Source organism: Phyllostomus discolor, chromosome 8, assembly GCF_004126475.2.
Source record: "Phyllostomus discolor isolate MPI-MPIP mPhyDis1 chromosome 8, mPhyDis1.pri.v3, whole genome shotgun sequence".
NCBI classification, from domain to species: Eukaryota; Metazoa; Chordata; class Mammalia; order Chiroptera; family Phyllostomidae; genus Phyllostomus; species Phyllostomus discolor.
The window spans coordinates 41,030,658-41,040,293 of record NC_040910.2 but is presented as its reverse complement, the minus strand read 5'-3'; the positions used below and the strand labels follow the sequence as shown (position 1 = coordinate 41,040,293).

The window sequence follows — 9,636 nt, the reverse complement described above, 5'->3', positions numbered from 1 at the left end:
TCTAAGTAAACTTTGTCTTATCATTTGAAATAAATAGGAATTGATAAATATATCCTCAGCCAGCACCTTACTTAATGGAAACTTGCTTTCCCACTAATGTTAAGAACAAGGCAAAATTGCCCACTTGCTACTATGAACTTGGTAAGGTACAAGAGGATTAACTAAAACAAGATATTAAAAAAGCAATTTGACAAATATAAATTTGAAATAAGCAGGTAAAAGCATGTTTGCAGATGATGTGATTATATTTCTGGAAAATGCAAAACTAAGATAAACTAGTACAGAAAAAGAGTTTGGTAAAGTAACAGGATGTAGCCCTGACACACAGAAGTCAGCAACCAACATGTACACAAAAATCCCCAGTTAGGAAAGAGGACCCCATCTAAAACAACAACAAAAATAAAATATAAAATAGGCCAAATTTTCCCAAAAGTATGAAGAGTCTTCGTTATAATCAAGGGAACCTTGAATGAAACATTCCTAAGTGACACAGGAGACTCTAAACAAAAGGAAAATAGAAATGTTCCTGGACAGGAAGACTCTATTATAAAAGGAGCTGAGAGTTCTTAAATTAGTTTATAATTGTGATGTCGTCCAAATATGATATTTTTGAGTTGAGTTGCTTCTAACATTCGTATGCAAAAACAAGCAGGACTGACCAGAAGAACCTAGGGAGGGAGAGGAGCATTCAACCCTAGCTGATATTAAAAGCTCAGAAAGCCACCATCATTCAAACGGCAGTGTACAAGGGAAAACCAAACCCCCTCCCGGGACAGAATGAAAAGTTGGGAAACAGACCAGAGTGAATATGGAAAGGTGGTGCATGGCTAGATGGGCATGTCAATCAATGGAGGATGGACAGACTCTTAAATAAATAATGGGGCAGGTGGATCGCAATTTGGAAAAAGATCAAATTGATTCCTCACCTCATTCTGAAAACTAGGATAAGTTCCAGAATGGATCAGAGATAAATGTAAGAAATATCACGCAAGCACTAAATAAACCATAAAGGAATTCCCTTATAAATCTAGGATTGGGAGGAAAAACAATTATGTCTCAAAGTCCAAAAGAAACACAAAATATTGGTAAAGTTGACAAAAATTTAAGGTGGTTTTCACATGGTGAAAGAATAAAGCCAACTCAAAAGATAACTGACAAACTGGCAGGGGGGAGTTTTTGCAAACACATCACAAAGAGTTAATAACCCTAATATACAAAGAGTTCCTGGAAATCAAGAAGACCAGCACTCTATTAGGGGGGAAAAAACAAAGGGTATAAGAGTGCACAAAAGACATGAACATTAACTTTGGAAAGATGCTCAACCTCACTTATAATAAGTGAGAAATGCCCATTTAAAACTACATCAAAATACCACTTCACACCTAAGCAGGCTGACAAACATCCAAAAATTTGGCAGCATTCTCTATTGTTGGCTGTGAGGAAATGGGTACTATTATTTATTGGTGGTGGCAATGCAGAATGAAGAGTGAGGTGATAAGCAGCAAAAGGTATGACACCCAAAGGTATGACATTGTTTGTAGCAGCAAAAGACTGCAAACAACTTATTGTCATCATTAAGTTGTCCAACAACTTAGTGCCCCTGGGAGATCAGCTGAATGAACAATGGCACAGCCACACAGTGGGACACTGTTGTAAAAAGGAACATGGAAGACCTCTTGATGCTGATACAAGATTTTTGGAGTATACTTTAAGGGTTAAATAAAATAAACACTAGCCTTGGCCAGGCAGCTCAGTTGGTTAGAGCATCATCCTGATATGGCCAAGATTTAGGGTTCGATCCCTGGTCAGGTCACATATAAGAAGCAACCAATAAATACACAAATAAATAAGTGTAACAACAAATCAATCTCTCAAATCAAATTAAAAAAATTTTAAAGAATTCCGGCCAAGATGGAGGCATAGGTAGACACACTGTGCCACCTCGCATGACCAAAATAGGAACAGCAACAGTTTAGAAACAAAAAATAACCAGTACTGACAGAAAATTGAACTGTATGGAAGTCCCACAACCAAGGAGTTAAAGTAGACTCATTCAGACCAGTAGGAGGGGTGGAGTTGGTTGGCCAGGTCATGGCAAAAAGAGCAGCAGCTGGTGGACCCTGGGCGAGCAGGGCAGCACTGGGCACACCCAGCGAGGCGGTGGATTGTAGAAGGGGGCAGAGCACAAGGTGGCTGGAGGACTGGGCAGTCCCACATTCACGCACAGATAAACCAGGCGAAACTGGGGAGTGAGACAGACCGTGCAACCCAGGGTCCCAGCGCAGGGAAATAAAGCCTCAGAACACCAGTTGAAAATACCTGTGGGGGTTGAGGTGCTGGGAGGGACTCCCAGCCTCACAAGAGAGTTTGTTGGAGAGACCCACAGGGTCCTAGAACATACACAAACCCACCCATCCGGGAATCAGCACCAGAAGGGCTGAATTTGCTTGGGGAAGTGACTGAAATCTGGCAGAGAGCAGAGCAAGCACCATTGTTCCCTCTCGACCCCTGCCCCACAGAGGGCATCACAACCCAGGGACTGGATTGCCCTGCTCTGGTGAACACCTAAGGCTCCACCCCTTAGTACATAACGAGCACATCAAGACAAAAAAAAAAAAAAAAAAAAGGCCCAAATGGAAGAACAGATCAAAGCTCCAGAAAAAATACAACTAACAAAGGGATAGCCAACCTATCAGATGCACAGTTCAAAGCATGGTAATCAGAATGCTCACAGAATTGGTTGAATTTTGTCGCAAATTACATGAAAAAATGAAGGCTATGCTAAGTGAAATAAAGGAAAATGTACAGGGAACCAATGGTGATGGGAAGGAAACTAGGACTCAAATCAATGGAGTGGACAAGAAGGAAGAAAGAAACATCCAATTAGAAAATAATGAAGAAACAAGAATTCAAAAAAATGAGGAGAGCCTTAGGAACCTCCAGGACATCTTGAAACGTTCCAACACCAGAATTATAGGGGCACCAGAAGGAGAAGAGGAAGAGCAACAAGTGGAAAAGTTATCTGAACAAATTATAAAGGAGAACTTCCCCAAGCTGGCAAAGGAAATAGACTTCCAGGAAGTCCAGGAAGCTCAGAGAGTCCCAAAGAAGTTGGACCCAAGGAGGAACACACCAAGGCACATCATAATTAGATTACCCAAGATTAAAACTAAGAAGAGAATTCTAGAAGCAGCAAGAGACAAGGAGGCAGTTACCTACAAAAGAGTTCCCATCAGACTGTCAGCTGATTTTTCAAAAGAGACCTTACAGGCAAGAAGGGGCTGGAAAGAAGTATTACGAGTCATGAAAGGCAAGGACCTACATCTAAGGTTGCTCTGTCTAGCAAAGCTTGGATGTAGGTCCATTTAGAATGGAAGGGCAGGTAAAGTGCTTCTCAGATAAGGTCAAGTTAAAGGAGTTCATCACCACCAAGCCCTTGTTATGTGAAATGTTAAAGGGACTTATCTAAGAAAAAGAAGATAAAAAACATGTCCAGTAAAATGACAGCAAACTCACAATTATTAACAACCACACCTAAAACAAAAACAAAAACAAACTAAGCAAACAACTAGAACAGGAACAGAACCACAGAAATGGAGATCACATGGAGGGCTAACAAGAGGGGAGTGGGAGGAGGAGAGAAGGGGAAAAGGCACAGAGAATAAGTCGCATAAATGATAGACAAAAAATAGACAGGGGGAGAGTAAGAATAGTATGGGAAATGTAGAAGCTAAAGAACTTATGACACATGGACATGAACTAAAGGGGGGAATGTGGGTGGGAGAGGGTGTGCAGGGCAGAGGGGAGTAAAGGGGGAAATGGGACAACTGTAATAGCATAATTGATAAAATATATTAAAATTTTTTAAGAAATAAAAATAAAAATAAAGACTAGTATTCATAGAGTATTAGTTTTGTGTGAGAATGAGGGGCACACACACCCTTATATTTGCCAAAGAAAACATCAGAGGACAAACCAAACTAAGGAAAGTGGTTGTTGATGGGAAAAGAGGGCACAGTTTGGGGCGAGTGGTGGACAGGAATGTGTGGCAATGAGCTTTCACTGCATATAACTTTTTATGTGGCTTTGACTTTGAAATCATTAAATAATTTACAAATTCTAAAAAGCAATCCTTAAATATCAAAAACCAAACTAAAACAAATGTACCCAACTGTGTATCAACGCCATGCCACAACTACATAGAGAAAATAATTTTTCCAAGAGACCTAGTATTTTATAGTATGCCTATAATAAGATAGTAGGAAAACCAGCCCTGCAAATAAAAAAATCTTCCTCTGTAGTTGTTTTCTTTTTTATTTAATTTTTTTTAATTTATTGATTTTAGAGAGAGGAAGGAAGAGAGACAGACAGAGAGAGAGAAGGAGAAAGAGAAACATCGATTTGTTGTTCCACTTATTTATACATTCACTGGTTGATTCTTGTATGTGTCCCGACCAGAGATAGAACCCTCAACCTTGACTTACCTGCATGACTCTGCAACCAACTGAGCAGTATACCCGGTCCCGGCCTTGGTAGTTTTATTCTTAGTTGTTAGTATTGATATATTATTTGGAAACTACTTTACATCTACTGGGATTATGCAAATGAGTATGTTCATGGTATTAGGAAACAATTTTTAGGGAAAGGGAAAAGAGAAGTAAAAACGTTGTGATGTTAAGCGTGAGCTGGAAATAACAGTATGAACTTGTGGTGTTGTTTTTTTCCCCTTTCAAAAATGTGTGTTTCCTGGCTCTGTCCCCTGGAAAAGCCTGGAAACAATGACAGCCCGGCAGCAGAGACCACCTCTGCACCCAGATGGGACACCAGTGAGCAAGTGCTCCTTGGAGAAAGGGCCCATTCCAGGACTGGGCGGGAAATGGGAAAGGAGGAGGTGGAAGTCTGTGTCAGAAAGCAATTTTTAAAACAACTTTTGTTCTTTTTGTTGAAAAGGACACAAGTGACAGTGTGAAGGGGCTCCTCTTGGTCAAAGATGTGACAACTTGAGTACCACCACCAAGAAAGGACTGTGGTTGATTGACACACATTAAATACACGAAGACCCAGGAGCTCACAATGACGAGAGAGGACAAAGCAAAGGAAAATGGAATAATGAAACTTGTCCCCACTGGAGGGAACTGGGACACCAACACCTGGGGCTGAAAATCAGCCATTAAAGGGAATGGAAGCCTTTATGGCACCTGTTTGGTAGGAACCATATTTCAAGGTAACCAAATAGCCCTTGTCGTGAATGGAAATTTCTTCTTTAGGGAAGAATTCCAGCTAATCAACTGTAGAAAAAGAGACTAGGAAAAAAAAAAGCTATAAAACCAGGAGATAAGAGGCTGGTGGGCCTTTCACAGCGGCCACTATCTGACCCTGTAGATCGCTTCGGACTATCACAGCTGAGTATCACAGACTGGGTAACTAAGACACAGAAATTCTGTTTCCTCACAGTTCTGGAGGCTGGAAGTCCAAAGTCAAGTTGTCTGCTGGCTCAGTTTCCCCCGAAGCCACTCTCCTTGGCCTGTGGATGGCCGTCTCCTCCCTGGGACTGCAGTGGTCTTCCCTCTGTGCAGGTCTGTGTCCCAATCTCTTCTTTTAAGGACACCAGTCCGATTGGATTGGTGACCATTTAAATGACTTATTCTCACTTAATCATCTCCTTAAAAACCCTGTCTTAAAATAGAGTCACATTCTGAGGTTTTGGGGGCTAGAACCTCAACATATGGATTGGGGGTGTGAAATTCAAATTACAACAGGCATGAAGGAGCCTCCTGAAAATAATCACAGCACTCTGCACCAAACTCACACTGATCCATGCACCAGCAAGCAGAGCAGGAAGCAGACCATTAAGGAGCAGAGAGCATCACAGCCCTGCAGCGTCAGAATTGGACAGAAGAAGAACTCTGGCCCTTTACACCACTGAGTCCCAGGCATCTCTCAGGATAGCTGGCACAAGTGCCGCAAGGCTCGGAGCGAGATAAAGTACCCACCCCCAGCCCAGGTGAAGGGGAAACATGACCTGGGATGCCCTGCTGCCAGCACTAAGATTGACTCCCAGCACATGCACACTGTCTACATGCAGAGTCAACATGCTTCAAGGCTGGACATGGGCAACTGCTCTTAGGGCGCCAAGTGTTGTACATGCAAAACAAGGATTGTCAACATTGTCTACAATGCATTCAATGATGAAGTGGCCCGCACCAAGACCCTGGGAACAAACTGCATCGTGCTCGCTGCCAGCTCACCATACTGACAGTGGTTCGAATCCCACTAGGCACTGCCCCTGGGCTGCAAGAAGAGGGCCAAGCTGGCTCCTGGGGAGGAAGAGCTTTTTAAACAAAAATGATCAAAGAAAATTCAGAATAAATATGAGGTAAGGACAAAGAATGCCACAATCAGCCGCCTTCTAGAGGAGCAGTCCCAGTAGGCATGGGTCCAAGACCAAGCCAATGTGGCCGAGCAGATGGCCACGAGCTAGAGGGCAAGGAGCTGGCATTCTAGCCGAGGAAAACCAAGGCCCAGAAAGGCAAACAAACTCTCCTCCTTCCTATCTCAGCTCATGTAATTAAGGTGTTATTGTTAGAAAGAAAGAGAGAGAGAGAAGGAAGGGAGGAAGGAAGAAAGGAAGGGAGGGAGGGAGGGAAAAGAAGAAAATTGTGCAAATGCAACATTGGTTTCCCCCACTTTCTCAAGTCCTCCTGGGTCCCGGTAAACATTCAGGGACCTGACACCTCTTAACACATTTGAACACATTCAAACACCAAACCAGCTATGGCAAAGAGGCAACTAAGCATGCGTGCCACCTGCTGGAAGTTCACATCAACACCTACAGTGCCCTTGAAAAAAAAACAATCTGAGTCCTAGACCGGACGATAGGCACACTACCAACTTACGGGAAATACAGAGAGAAGAACATGGTAGAAAAAACTAACTTTGCTATTAACAGAATCCACACTATGCAAAATAAGGAGAACCAGAGAGTCAGCTTCTTCAATAAATAAACCTGCCAGGAAACAGAAGCAACAGAGGTAGAAAGAGTGCCTACAGGTGAAAAGGAAAGTCAGAGACAGCAACCAATTGCAGTGGGTCAACCTTACTTAAATCCGGATTAAAACAAGGTGTGAAAAGAAAAAGGTTTTGAGATGTTCAGGAAATCTGAAAGTTGATTGGTTATCTGATGACATTAAGGTGTGACAATGGAAGTGCTGCAATTTTATAAAAGTCATCTTGTAGAAAATATATACTGCCCCGGCTGATGTGGCTCAGTGGGTTGGGAGCCGGCCTGGGAACTGAAAGGTCGCCTGTTCAATTCTCAGTCTGGGCACATGCCTGGGTTGCAGGCCAGGTCCCGGGTTGGGAGCATGTGAGAGGCAGCCAACTGATGTTTCTCTTTCACATCGATGTTTCTCTCCCTTTCTCCCTCCCTGCCCCTCTCTCTGAAAATAAATACAATCTTTAAAATAGAGAAAATGTATACTGAAATATTTGTGGATTTAAAAAAGTGGAAAATGTATTGAACCTAAATCTAAGTGCACTTGTAGTTAACTTTTGGCATACAGTTCAGACAAGGGCTGGAAGGAGACAAGGAGAACAGTGCTCAAAGGAAGGAGGTACAGGGACAAATCCCAGATGTGAGGTGTTGTACAGGTAAGTGCCCCAGATTTTCAGCGGGTCAAGGGCAGCAAGCAGGGAGAACAGCCTACCTTGGATGAGGAAAGACCTGGCAACGCATGGATCTGGTTTTACTCCTAAATGTAACTAGCTAGGAATCAAAGCGACATTTTTCAGACTCTGGGAAAATGCAAGTAAAGACTGGGCATCTAATGGTCTCAAGGAATTAATGTCCATTATCTTGGCAGTGATTGGATGAGGAAGCGCCCATAACGGGATCTGGGATGTGCTTCAGAACATAATCAGCAGTCATAACAAGACATTCTGGCACAGATAAAGCAAGTATGGCCAAACCTCCGTAATGGTTTGATCTGGGTACATGGAGTCCTGAGCCTGTTCAAGTTCTGTTTAAAATCTGGCATCACAAAAATACCAAAGATGTCCTTGCTGGCTTTCCCGCTCGAGGGAGCACAGCACACACACTTGCCACAGCTCTTCTCTCTCCCGGTGGTGAGTGCCATCAGGGTCTCCTGTGCTTCTGAGCTGCCCCAGGCTTTGGGGGCAAAGGTTCGCTGGTGTTTCACTGTCAGCACTGTTACTTTAGACTTTTAATTCCATGAACTTCCTTTTTCTACTTAATTTTTTTAAAGCAATGATATCATGTAGGTAAGTGGAAAGTGAATGTCATTGCCTTGGAGGTAATGGTAAAACAAATATGTAACAATGCTAATACCCTGCTTTTGACACTAAATGGAGGTCGAGTCCGATGCTGCTCTTGGGGGTCAGGTACAACAGAAACTTTCTAATGTCTTGGCAATGTCCTATGAGGCTGTAATTGATAAAATTATTTATTTTATTTTATTTTATTTTATTTTATTTTACTTTACTTTATTTTAAAGTTGGCCCAGAAACTAGGGAGCCATTCTGTTTTAAACATTTTTATTTATTGATTTGAGAGAGAGAAAGAGAGGGAGAAAGAGAAACATCGATTTGTTGTTCCACTTATTTATTCACATACTCATTTGTTGCTTCTCATATGTGCCCTGACCGGGGATCAAACCCACAACCTTGTTGTATCAGGACATTGCTCCAACCAACTGAGCTACCTTGCCAGGGCAAAAGTTTTTTTAAATACATGATTATTTTTAAATGTTCTTCTGTGAACCCCCTGTGAATCATCTTTTGTCCCCCAGTGCAGGTGACAATTTTGAGAGAAATACCCGCCCAGATAAATGAGCCTCCTAATGCTAGGCATTTTAGTCCAACCTGTTTACACAGCTCCAGATGGCTTGGCTGGCCCTCCCCGCCACCTCTGAGCAGAGTATCCTGGGGTGCGTCCTCTGTATTTGTTTGACGTACTACACCCACCAAGGGCCAGGTCACACTCTGAATCCAGTCCTGTGTCCACTACCTGAATTGTGCGGCCCTGGGCAAAAGAGCACCAATCTCCATGAGAGAGCGGGATGCTCACAGTGAGAGAATCGTTCTTGAGCTGGGCTCGGTAAAAATGCTTGGGACCAGTTCACATTGCTGTTACCATTGGGACATGCAGGCCCCACATTGCCAAGTCAGGGGATTTTTCAAGGAAAGCTGGGACTTTTGATGTGGCATCTGATTTCTGAAAGTGGGCCGCTCATTTAAAGTTTAAAAATGGCCAAAAGCTATAGAGTCCAAACTGAACACATCATTGGATCAAATGAGGCCCAAAGGCTGGGAGTTGTAGCCTCTGTTCCAAGACTTTGCAGCCACTTGTGGAGTCTATTCATCTGGCACGTGTGGCTGAGAGCCTACTTTGGGGCAGCCGCTGGCTCGGGCTGACGAGGGCAGAGAAGCCCAGAGCTGCTCCAATGGAGGTGTGAACCAAGGGCAGGGCCCCACTTGAGACCCCACGTGCCCTGGGGGCAGCTGTCCAGGCCCAGCAACCTTTGATTTCAGCCTGGACTGCCTTGAAGACATTTCAACTGGAATCCAGCAAAAGCCTGGAGGCCTACAGCCTGCCTCAATTTCTCTTTTCCTGCTCTG

The 9,636-nt window shown here is 43.2% G+C and overlaps 1 pseudogene; it reads left to right on the top strand.

Moving 5' to 3' along the window:
* Window positions 1-5,926: 5,926 nt before the first annotated feature.
* LOC114503626 lies at window positions 5,927-6,600 on the top strand (annotated as a pseudogene).
* The last annotated feature ends 3,036 nt before the right edge of the window (window positions 6,601-9,636 follow it).